This window comes from Haliotis asinina, chromosome 3 (assembly GCF_037392515.1).
Source record: "Haliotis asinina isolate JCU_RB_2024 chromosome 3, JCU_Hal_asi_v2, whole genome shotgun sequence".
In the NCBI taxonomy this organism is placed as follows: Eukaryota; Metazoa; Mollusca; class Gastropoda; order Lepetellida; family Haliotidae; genus Haliotis; species Haliotis asinina.
The window spans coordinates 53,782,381-53,795,183 of NC_090282.1; the positions used below are offsets into that span (position 1 = coordinate 53,782,381).

At 46.2% G+C, this 12,803-nt stretch overlaps 1 protein-coding gene across 2 annotated transcripts in view; it reads left to right on the forward strand.

Annotated features, from left to right (window-relative positions):
• The first annotated feature begins 4,353 nt into the window (after positions 1-4,353).
• The window catches only part of LOC137276897 (forkhead box protein B1-like), a 29,553-nt gene continuing 21,103 nt past the window's right edge, over positions 4,354-12,803 (forward strand). Inside the window, exon 1 of one of the 2 annotated variants that reach the window (XM_067808545.1) lies at positions 4,354-4,388. The gene's annotated coding sequence lies outside the window, so the exon portion shown is untranslated. Of the gene's footprint in view, positions 4,389-5,426; positions 5,502-12,803 lie in introns of those variants that run through there. The other variant, XR_010956591.1, reaches the window with a different exon arrangement.

The window sequence follows — 12,803 nt, forward strand, 5'->3', positions numbered from 1 at the left end:
GTGACTCACCACTTAACGGTGATTCGGTGAGAGATCACTGCCACATAACTGGTAAGTATAGAGGCGCCGCTCACAACGCGTGCAACCTCAAGCTTAAAATCAACCCTAAGACAATAAACATCCCCGTTGTCTTTCACAACTTGAGAGGGTACGACTCACACTTGATCATGCAGGCCATCGCGAAAATCGATGGTAATATAACGTGCATCCCCAACAACATGGAGAGATACATCTCCTTCAGCTTAAACGGACTTAGGTTCATTGACTCGTTTCAGTTCCTCCTGTCGTCACTCGACAGTCTGGTCAAGGCCAACAATACCTTCCCTATCACCGATCGATACACAGACGCCGAGACTAGACCCCTGCTTATGAGGAAGGGTGTGTACCCCTATGAGTACATGGATAGTTGGGCCAAGTTCACCGAGACCAGACTACCCCCTATTGACTGCTTTTATAGCAAGCTGAATGAGGCGTCCGTCTCACGAGATGATTACTCGCACGCGACTAACGTATGGAATAAACTGGGTTGTAAGAACCTGGGTGATTATCACGACCTGTACTTGAGGACAGATGTACTGCTGTTAGCCGACGTGTTTGAAACGTTCAGGCGGACGTGTTTAAAGCAGTATAAACTCGACCCCGCATGGTATTACACCAGCCCAGGTCTGTCGTGGGACGCCTTGCTTAAAAAGACCGGAGTTAATTTGGAATTGCTCACAGATTACGACATGCACCTATTCATTGAGAAAGGCTTGCGAGGTGGGATTTCCATGGCATCGCTAAAGCAAATAATCAATACGTGAAAGGTTACGATCCTAACAAACCAACCAATCACATTCTATACCTCGACGCAAACAACCTGTACGGCTGGGCCATGAGCCAGTATCTACCTACAGGGGGATTCGAATGGGTACCCCACATTGATGTTATGGAGGTTGCACCAGATTCGAACAAAGGGTATATCCTCGAAGTTGACTTAGAGTATCCCAAGGAATTACACACATCGCACAACAGCTATCCCCTTGCACCCGAACGTATGAGGGTTAACACAGACTGGATGTCTGAGTACCAACATAACTTGTCAGGTGGGCGTGTGACAGACGTTGAAAAACTCGTGCCTAACTTAATGAATAAGACCAAGTACATCGTTCACTATCGCAACCTACAGCTGTACCTGTCGTTGGGTATGAGGCTGACCAAAATACACAGGGTGCTCATGTTCGACCAGAGCCCATGGATGGAGCCCTACATCAGAATGAACACAGACCTACGAAAAAAAGCCACCAGTGATTTTGAGAAAAATCTCTACAAGCTCATGAATAACTCGGTGTTTGGTAAGACTATGGAAAACCTGAGGAAACGCGTGACCGTGAAGCTGGTTAGATCTAGTGAGGAAGACAAGCTCAGGAAATTGATAGCCAGTCCGGCATTCAACCGTAATAAAATATTTACAGACAACCTGGTTGCCATACACATGAAGAAAAACCACATAAAATTCAACCGGCCTGTTTACGTGGGGATGAGCATCCTCGATTTATCCAAACACCTGATGTACGACTTTTACTACAACGAGCTCAAGAAACAGTACGGCGACAGGTGTGAAGTACTGTACACTGACACGGATTCCCTGCTGATGGAGATTCGAACCGAGGACGTGTACGAGGACATGAAAAAACACCTCGATTTATACGACACCAGCGACTACCCTAAGACCCATACCCTACACAGCACGGTAAATAAAAAGGTCCTAGGTAAGATGAAGGACGAGTGTGCTGGCACGCCCATAGCCGAGTACATAGGTTTGAGACCTAAGATGTACTCCATACTGAAAGCCGACAATAGTGAGATCCGGAAGGCTAAGGGGGTTAAGAAGTATGTGGTGAAACAACACATCAAACACGCCAGATTCAAGGAAGCCCTGTTCAAGACCCGTACCTTTAGACATAAAATGAACACACTTAGAAGTGATGGGCATAAGATATACGGACTGACTATAAACAAGACGTCCCTGTCGCCTATGGACACGAAACGTTGGATAGCTATTGATGGGATAAACACATACGCGTATGGACATGAAAAAATTTGAGGCTATTTACTACAGCCCGCGTGGGTACTGGAAAGGAGCTAACGCAGTAGATAAGCTAGCTAAACTAGCGCGAGTACCCCCGGAGGAAGCCAAAGCGTGGCTTGAAAAACAAGCCCTGTGGCAGATCTATTTGCCGGCACCACGCTACGTGCCTAGAAGGAGGTTCGGTATTAACATACCTAATAGCGTTCACCAGGCAGACCTACTGTTCCTACCCCACGACAAGAGGTACAAGTATGCCTTAACCGTAGTGGATGTAGCCAGTCGTTACAAGGAAGCCGAACCCTTGACCACGAAAGATTCGGCCCAGGTAGCCAGAGGATTTGAACGCATATACAAACGCAGCCCACTGACGTGGCCAACAGAGCTGCAAGTTGACCCCGGACGGGAGTTCATGGGTGCCGTGTCACAACTGCTAGCCAAACACGATACAAAGGTCAGGCGTGGCACGGCCGGAGCCCATCGCAGCCAAGCCATAGTTGAGAGATTTAATAGGACTTTGGCTGAGCGCTTGTTCGGCTATCAGTATGCTAGGGAGATGACCACCCCTGGAAAACGATCGACTGAATGGGTCACGAGGTTACCCAAGGTGGTGTCGGCAATCAACCATGAAGTCACCCGTCTCACCGGTAAGAAACCGGCAGACACTATCAAACTAAAATCAATAGTTGCAGAGTCGGCCGCTCCATTGCGTGGGAAGGAGAAACAGATACCAGATAGGGCTCTAGTGAGGTATCTATACCAGCCGGGGGAACATGAGGGCGATAGCCGTAAGCGGGCCACCGATCCTATATGGTCAGTCAAAACTTACAACATAGATAAAGTGGATATGAAAGCCGACGAACCTAACTTGTACTACTTGAGGGGTGGGCCGGGTAGGGGTTTTGTAAGAGAAGAATTATTGATCGTACCGTACGGCACAGTATTACCTCCTACCAAGGCACAGTAATTACCGCCAACTTTTTTGTAGTAGGGGTAATAGTAGCAAGAGCTAAGGGGCCCACCAACACCTTATTTAGTAAATAAGGCGTTGTAGAGACTTTTCTTGAAAGTGGTCCAGAACTATCATTCCCTATACTACTTGTGTTTCAGTATGTTAGGATACGTTTTAAAAAACATGTCGAAAATATTATCACAAGAGGAATATGTAATCATATATGTAATATCGCCTGACCCACATTTCTTTGGTATACATAGATTGTATTGTTTGATGTATTTTTACCCACAATTTAAAGATATATTACTGTTTTGTGTACAAATCAGCTCAAGGGGAAAATTCTCAAAATACTGCAAACTCTGCAAAAGATACTGTAATGATTATGACTGCCATATAATTATACACTGTGAACACTCTGTGAACAACAGAAACAACTTCTTTTCAAAACTCATTGATCTCCTTGATGTGGATGTTTATGTACAAATAGAACTACAATCTGAAGATGAAATGTTGTCACTGCTTTCTTGGGGTGAACTACCAATAACTAACGATATTGATGAAATGTCATGGAGATGCATGATTGTCCTCTTCTGTAAATACTTATATTCATTGCTTCCCTCTCTAAACCTTGCATTCTAGGCCTTTCATTATTTTTCTTTGTACATATGATATAGTTATATATGACTATATGAATGTATTGTAGATATATTGCTGTGATAATGTTGCTGTAAATATTTTATGTATATGTTTACAATAATCTTCGGACTGCAGTCTGGAGGAAATAAAGAGATTCATTCATTCATTCATTCATTCATTCATTCATTCATTCATTCATTCATTCATTCATTCATTCTGCATACCAAAGCAGGGAGACTATACGTAACTTTAATATGTTTCAGTATGTTAGGATACATTTTAAAAAACATGTTGAAAATATTGTTATCATAAGAAGAATATGTAATCAGATGACATTTTTCACTAGAATAAAATTTAAGAGGGGAAAAGGGATGTCTTACCATTATAAAATTCTATCCACAGAGTAGCCAAGGATGGGAAGAAATACTTTTTAAGGTCATCTACAGGTAGCTGTCCTTATGTACTCAACAAAGCCTTAAGTACAAAATGAAGTCTCAGCCCCTCCCTCCACCCTCTAGGTTCTTTCTGGCTGGTGCAGAGACCCCACCTCATCCCTTTGACTATCATCTACAAACCCATCTACACTGAATATTTCATTCACTCTCTCTCCCATTTCAGCCAGCATGGGCGACTGCCTCAGCTCGTCAGGTGAACAGTCAGTGTGTACCATAGAGGTGCTGCCAGCTGTCTAGGAGAGCTTCATCCAGCCCCAAGCACCCCAGAGGACTGGTAGGAAATGAAATGCATCTTGTATTTCCTCTGTCTTTTCTCAAAATATCCATTGTGCACTTAAGACCTTTCTGTGCACTTAAGGTCTTGTATAGGAGTTGTTAAGTGCACAGAAAAGCCTTAAATGCACAATGATGTCTTGGCCCCTCCCTCCACCCTCTTGGCTGTTTCTGGCTGGTGCAGAGGCCTTTCCCCATCCCTTTGACCATCTACAAACCCATCTACACTGAATATTTCATTCACTCTCTCTCCCATTTCAGCCAGCATGGAACACTGTCTCGGCACCTAGGGCGAAGAGTCAGTGTGTACCATAGAGGTGCTGCCAGCTGTCTAGTAGAGCTTCATCCAGCCTCAAGCACCCCAGAGGACTGGTAGGAAATGAAATGCATCTTGTATTTCCTCTGCCTTTTCTCAAAATATCCATTGTGCACTTAAGACCTTTCTGTGCACTTAAGGTCTTGTATAGGAGTTGTTAAGTGCACAGAAAAGTCTTAAATGCACAATGATGTCTTGGCCCCTCCCTCCACCCTCTTGGCTGTGTCTGGTTGGTGCAGAGGCCTTATCCTATCCCTTTGACCATCTACAAACCCATCTACACTGAATATTTCATTCACTCTCTCTCCCATTTCAGCCAACATGGGTGACTGCCCCGGCTTGTCAGGCGAAGAGTCAGTGTGTACCATAGAGGTGCTGTCAGCTGTCTAGTAGAGCTTCATCCAGCCCCAAGCACCCCAGAGGACTGGTAGGAAATGAAATGCATCTTGTATTTGCTCTGTCTTTTCTCAAAATATCCATTGTGCACTTAAGACCTTTCTGTGCACTTAAGATCTTGTATAGGAGTTGTTAAGTGCACAGAAAAGCCTTAAATGCACAATGATGTCTTGGCCCCTCCCTCCACCCTCTTGGCTGTTTCTGGCTGGTGCAGAGGCCTTTCCCCATCCCTTTGACCATCTACAAACCCATCTACACTGAATATTTCATTCACTCTCTCTCCCATTTCAGCCAGCATGGAACACTGTCTCGGCACCTAGGGCGAAGAGTCAGTGTGTACCATAGAGGTGCTGCCAGCTGTCTAGTGGAGCTTCATCCAGCCCCAAGCACCCCAGAGGACTGGTAGGAAATGAAATGCATCTTGTATTTGCTCTGTCTTTTCTCAAAATATCCATTGTGCACTTAAGACCTTTCTGTGCACTTAAGGTCTTGTATAGGAGTTCTTAAGTGCACAGAAAGGTTTTAAGTGCACAATGGATATTTTGAGAAAAGACAGAGGAAATACAAGATGCATTTCATTTCCTACCAGTCCTCTGGGGTGCTTGGGGCTGGATGAAGCTCTACTAGACAGCTGGCAGCACCTCTATGGTACACACTGACTCTTCGCCTGACGAGCCGAGACAGTCACCCATGTTGGCTGAAATGGGAGAGAGAGTGAATGAAATATTCAGTGTAGATAGGTTTGTAGATGGTCAAAGGGATGGGGTAATGCCTCTGCATCAGCCAGAAACAACCAAGAAGGTGGAGGGAGGGGCCAAGACATCATTGTGCATGTCAAAGGGATGGGGTAAGGCCTCTGCACCAGCCAGAAACAACCAAGAGGGTGGAGGGAGGGGCCAAGACATCATTGTGCATTTAAGGCTTTTCTGTGCACTTAACAACTCCTATACAAGACCTTACGTGCACAGAAAGGTCTTAAGTGCACAATGGATATTTTGAGAAAAGACAGAGGAAATACAAGATGCATTTCATTTCCTACCAGTCCTCTGGGGTGCTTGGGGCTGGATGAAGCTCCACTAGACAGCTGGCAGCACCTCCATGGTACACACTGACTCTTCGCCCTAGGAGCCGAGACAGTGACCCATGTTGGCTGAAATGGGAGAGAGAGTGAATGAAATATTCAGTGTAGATGGGTTTGTAGATGGTCAAAGGGATGGGGTAAGGCCTCTGCACCAGCTAGAAACAACCAAGAGGGTGGAGGGAGGGGCCAAGACATCATTGTGCATTTAAGGCTTTTCTGTGCACTTAACAACTCCTATACAAGACCTTAAGTGCACAGAAAGGTCTTAAGTGCACAATGGATATTTTGAGAAAAGACAGAGGAAATACAAGATGCATTTCATTTCCTACCAGTCCTCTGGGGTGCTTGGGGCTGGATGAAGCTCCACTAGACAGCTGGCAGCACCTCCATGGTACACACTGACTCTTCGCCCTAGGAGCCGAGACAGTGACCCATGTTGGCTGAAATGGGAGAGAGAGTGAATGAAATATTCAGTGTAGATGGGTTTGTAGATGGTCAAAGGGATGGGGTAAGGCCTCTGCATCAGCCAGAAACAACCAAGAAGGTGGAGGGAGGGGCCAAGACATCATTGTGCATTTAAGGCTTTTCTGTGCACTTAACAACTCCTATACAAGATCTTAAGTGCACAGAAAGGTCTTAAGTGCACAATGGATATTTTGAGAAAAGACAGAGGAAATACAAGATGCATTTCATTTCCTACCAGTCCTCTGGGGTGCTTGGGGCTGGATGAAGCTCTACTAGACAGCTGGCAGCACCTCTATGGTACACACTGACTCTTCGCCTGACGAGCCGAGACAGTCACCCATGTTGGCTGAAATGGGAGAGAGAGTGAATGAAATATTCAGTGTAGATAGGTTTGTAGATGGTCAAAGGGATGGGGTAAGGCCTCTGCATCAGCCAGAAACAACCAAGAAGGTGGAGGGAGGGGCCAAGACATCATTGTGCATGTCAAAGGGATGGGGTAAGGCCTCTGCACCAGCCAGAAACAACCAAGAGGGTGGAGGGAGGGGCCAAGACATCATTGTGCATTTAAGGCTTTTCTGTGCACTTAACAATTCCTATACAAGACCTTAAGTGCACAGAAAGGTCTTAAGTGCACAATGGATATTTTGAGAAAAGACAGAGGAAATACAAGATGCATTTCATTTCCTACCAGTCCTCTGGGGTGCTTGGGGCTGGATGAAGCTCCACTAGACAGCTGGCAGCACCTCCATGGTACACACTGACTCTTCGCCTGACGAGCCGAGACAGTGACCCATGTTGGCTGAAATGGGAGAGAGAGTGAATGAAATATTCAGTGTAGATGGGTTTGTAGATGGTCAAAGGGATGGGGTAAGGCCTCTGCATCAGCCAGAAACAACCAAGAAGGTGGAGGGAGGGGCCAAGACATCATTGTGCATTTAAGGCTTTTCTGTGCACTTAACAACTCTTATACAAGACCTTAAGTGCACAGAAAGGTCTTAAGTGCACAATGGATATTTTGAGAGAAGAGAGAGGAAATACAAGATGCATTTCATTTCCTACCAGTCCTCTGAGGTGCTTGGGGCTGGATGAAGCTCTACTAGACAGCTGGCAGCACCTCCATGGTACACACTGACTCTTCGCCTGACGAGCCGAGACAGTGACCCATGTTGGCTGAAATGGGAGAGAGAGTGAATGAAATATTCAGTGTAGATGGGTTTGTAGATGGTCAAAGGGATGGGGTAAGGCCTCTGCACCAGCCAGAAACAACCAAGAAGGTGGAGGGAGGGGCCAAGACATCATTGTGCATTTAAGGCTTTTCTGTGCACTTAACAACTCTTATACAAGACCTTAAGTGCACAGAAAGGTCTTAAGTGCACAATGGATATTTTGAGAAAAGACAGAGGAAATACAAGATGCATTTCATTTCCTACCAGTCCTCTGGGGTGCTTGGGGCTGGATGAAGCTCCACTAGACAGCTGGCAGCACCTCCATGGTACACACTGACTCTTCGCCTGACGAGCCGAGACAGTGACCCATGTTGGCTGAAATGGGAGAGAGAGTGAATGAAATATTCAGTGTAGATGGGTTTGTAGATGGTCAAAGGGATGGGGTAAGGCCTCTGCATCAGCCAGAAACAACCAAGAAGGTGGAGGGAGGGGCCAAGACATCATTGTGCATTTAAGGCTTTTCTGTGCACTTAACAACTCTTATACAAGACCTTAAGTGCACAGAAAGGTCTTAAGTGCACAATGGATATTTTGAGAGAAGAGAGAGGAAATACAAGATGCATTTCATTTCCTACCAGTCCTCTGAGGTGCTTGGGGCTGGATGAAGCTCTACTAGACAGCTGGCAGCACCTCCATGGTACACACTGACTCTTCGCCTGACGAGCCGAGACAGTGACCCATGTTGGCTGAAATGGGAGAGAGAGTGAATGAAATATTCAGTGTAGATGGGTTTGTAGATGGTCAAAGGGATGGGGTAAGGCCTCTGCACCAGCCAGAAACAACCAAGAGGGTGGAGGGAGGGGCCAAGACATCATTGTGCATTTAAGGCTTTTCTGTGCACTTAACAACTCTTATACAAGACCTTAAGTGCACAGAAAGGTCTTAAGTGCACAATGGATATTTTGAGAAAAGACAGAGCAAATACAAGATGCATTTCATTTCCTACCAGTCCTCTGGGGTGCTTGGGGCTGGATGAAGCTCTACTAGACAGCTGGCAGCACCTCCATGGTACACACTGACTCTTCGCCTGACGAGCCGAGACAGTGACCCATGTTGGCTGAAATGGGAGAGAGAGTGAATGAAATATTCAGTGTAGATGGGTTTGTAGATGGTCAAAGGGATGGGGTAATGCCTCTGCATCAGCCAGAAACAACCAAGAAGGTGGAGGGAGGGGCCAAGACATCATTGTGCATTTAAGGCTTTTCTGTGCACTTAAGGTTTCCTATACAAGACCTTAAGTGCACAGAAAGGTCTTAAGTGCACAATGGATATTTTGAGAAAAGACAGAGCAAATACAAGATGCATTTCATTTCCTACCAGTCCTCTGGGGTGCTTGGGGCTGGATGAAGCTCTACTAGACAGCTGGCAGCACCTCCATGGTACACACTGACTCTTCGCCTGACGAGCCGAGACAGTGACCCATGTTGGCTGAAATGGGAGAGAGAGTGAATGAAATATTCAGTGTAGATGGGTTTGTAGATGGTCAAAGGGATGGGGTAAGGCCTCTACACCAGCCAGAAACAACCAAGAGGGTGGAGGGAGGGGCCAAGACATCATTGTGCATTTAAGGCTTTTCTGTGCACTTAACAACTCCTATACAAGACCTTAAGTGCACAGAAAGGTCTTAAGTGCACAATGGATATTTTGAGAAAAGACAGAGCAAATACAAGATGCATTTCATTTCCTACCAGTCCTCTGGGGTGCTTGGGGCTGGATGAAGCTCCACTAGACAGCTGGCAGCACCTCTATGGTACACACTGACTCTTCGGCTGATGAGCCGAGACAGTGACCCATGTTGGCTGAAATGGGAGAGAGAGTGAATGAAATATTCAGTGTAGATGGGTTTGTAGATGGTCAAAGGGATGGGGTAAGGCCTCTGCACCAGCTAGAAACAACCAAGAGGGTGGAGGGAGGGGCCAAGACATCATTGTGCATTTAAGGCTTTTCTGTGCACTTAACAACTCCTATACAAGACCTTAAGTGCACAGAAAGGTCTTAAGTGCACGATGGATACTTTGAGAAAAGACAGAGCAAATACAAGATGCATTTCATTTCCTACCAGTCCTCTGGGGTGCTTGGGGGCTGGATGAAACTCTCCTAGACAGCTGGCAGCACCTCCATGGTACACACTGACTCTTCGCCTGATGAGCCGAGACAGTGTTCCATGCTGGCTGAAATGGGAGAGAGAGTGAATGAAATATTCAGTGTAGATGGGTTTGTAGATGGTCAAAGGGATGGGGTAAGGCCTCTGCACCAGTCAGACACAACCAAGAGGGTGGAGGGAGGGGCCTAGACATCATTGTGCATTTAAGGCTTTTCTGAGCACTTTTAAGACAGCAACACTGACCTTAATAAATGCTTGTTCACAATGTAGTCTACCCTGGTGATACAAATATCAAACTGTAAGACTTCTGGCCTTATCGCCCCATAAATTTCATTCCAGTGAAACGATATCACTTGAATATATATATTTCTTAACTGAGTATGCAGTTTTAACATGTTTCTTTAATCGTATCATAACATACTGAAACATGTGCTCATATTCAGCTCATAACAATGAGTAGTATAGGGAATAGGGGTTTTGGCTCACTTTCAAGAAATGTCTCTACAAAGCCTTATTTACTAAATAAGGCTTTGGTTGGGCCATTAGCTCTTGCTACTATTACCCCTACTACTTAACGTGTGTTGGAGGTAACACTGTGCCGTACGGTACGATCAATAATTCTTCTCTTACAAACCCCCTACCCGGCCCATCCCTCAAGTAGTACAAGTTAGGTTCGTCGGCTTTCATATCCACTTTATCTATGTTGTAAGTTTTGACTGACCATATAGGATCGGTGGCTCGCTTACGGCTATCACCCTCGTGTTCCCCCGGCTGGTATAGATACCTCACTAGAGCCCTATCTGGTATCTGTTTCTCCTTCCCACGCAATGGAGCGGCCGACTCTGCAACTATTGATTTTAGTTTGATAGCGTCTGCCGGTTTCTTACCGGTGAGACGGGTGACTTCATGGTTGATTGCCGACACCACCTTGGGTAACCTCGTGACCCATTCAGTCGATCGTTTTCCAGGGGTGGCCATCTCCCTAGCATACTGATGGCCGAACAAGCGCTCAGCCAAAGTCCTATTAAATCTCTCAACTATGGCTTGGCTGCGATGGGCTCCGGCCGTGCCACGCCTGACCTTTGTATCGTGTTTGGCTAGCAGTTGTGACACGGCACCCATGAACTCCCGTCCGGGGTCAACTTGCAGCTCTGTTGGCCACGTCAGCGGGCTGCGTATGTATATGCGTTCGAATCCTCTGGCTACCTGGGCCGAATCTTTCGTGGTCAAGGGTTCGGCTTCCTTGTAACGACTGGCTACGTCCACTACGGTTAAGGCATACTTGTACCTCTTGTCGTGGGGTAGGAACAGTAGGTCTGCCTGGTGAACGCTATTAGGTATGTTAATACCGAACCTCCTTCTAGGCATGTAGCGTGGTGCCGGCAAATAGATCTGCCACAGGGCTTGTCATTCAAGCCACGCTTTGGCTTCCTCCGGGGGTACTCGCGCTATTTTAGCTAGCTTATCTACTGCGCTAGCTCCTTTCCAGTACCCACGCGGGCTGTAGTAAATAGCCTCAAATTTCATCAATAGCTATCCAACGTTTCGTGTCCATAGGCGACAGGGACGTCTTGTTTATAGTCAGTCCGTATATCTTATGCCCATCACTTCTAAGTGTGTTCATTTTATGTCTAAAGGTACGGGTCTTGAACAGGGCTTCCTTGAATCTGGCGTGTTTGATGTGTTGTTTCACCACATACTTCTTAACCCCCTTAGCCTTCCGGATCTCACTATTGTCGGCTTTCAGTATGGAGTACATCTTAGGTCTCAAACCTATGTACTCGGCTATGGGCGTGCCAGCACACTCGTCCTTCATCTTACCTAGGACCTTTTTATTTACCGTACTGTGTATGGTATGGGTCTTAGGGTAGTCGCTGGTGTCGTATAAATCGAGGTGTTTTTTCATGTCCTCGTACACGTCCTCGGTTCGAATCTCCATCAGCAGGGAATCCGTGTCAGTGTACAGCACTTCACACCTGTCACCGTACTGTTTCTTGAGCTCGTTGTAGTAAAAGTCGTACATCAGGTGTTTGGATAAATTGAGGATGCTCATCCCCACGTAAACAGGCCGGTTGAATTTTATGTGGCTTTTCTTCATGTGTAGGGCAACCAGGTTGTCTGTGAATATCTTACTACGGTTGAATGCCGGACTGGCTATCAATCTCCTGAGCTTGTCTTCCTCACTCGACCGAACCAGCTTCACGGTCACGCGTTTCCTCAGGTTCTCCATAGTCTTACCAAACACCGAGTTGTTCATGAGCTTGTAGAGATTTTTCTCAAAATCACTGGTGGCTTTTTTTCGTAGGTCTGTGTTCATTCTGATGTAGGGCTCCATCCATGGGCTCTGGTCGAACATGAGCACCCTGCGTATTTTGGTCAGCCTCATACCCAACGACAGGTACAGCTGTAGGTTGCGATAGTGAACGATGTACTTGGTCTTATTCATTAAGTTAGGCACGAGTTTTTCAACGTCTGTCACACGCCCACCTGACAAGTTATGTTGGTACTCAGACATCCAGTCTGGGTTAACCCTCATACGTTCGGGGGCCAGGGGGTAGCTGTTGTGTGATGTGTGTAATTCCTTGGTATACTCTAAGTCAACCTCGAGGATATACCCTTTGTTCGAATCTGGTGCAACCCCCATAACATCAACGTGGGGTACCCATTCGAATCCCCCTGTAGGTAGATACTGACTCATGGCCCAGCCGTACAGGTTGTTTGCGTCGAGGTAGAGAATGTGATTGGTTGGTTTGTTAGGATCGTAACCTTTCACGTATTGATTATTTGCTTTCGCGTATCGTTTGGATGCCATGGAAATCCCACCTCGC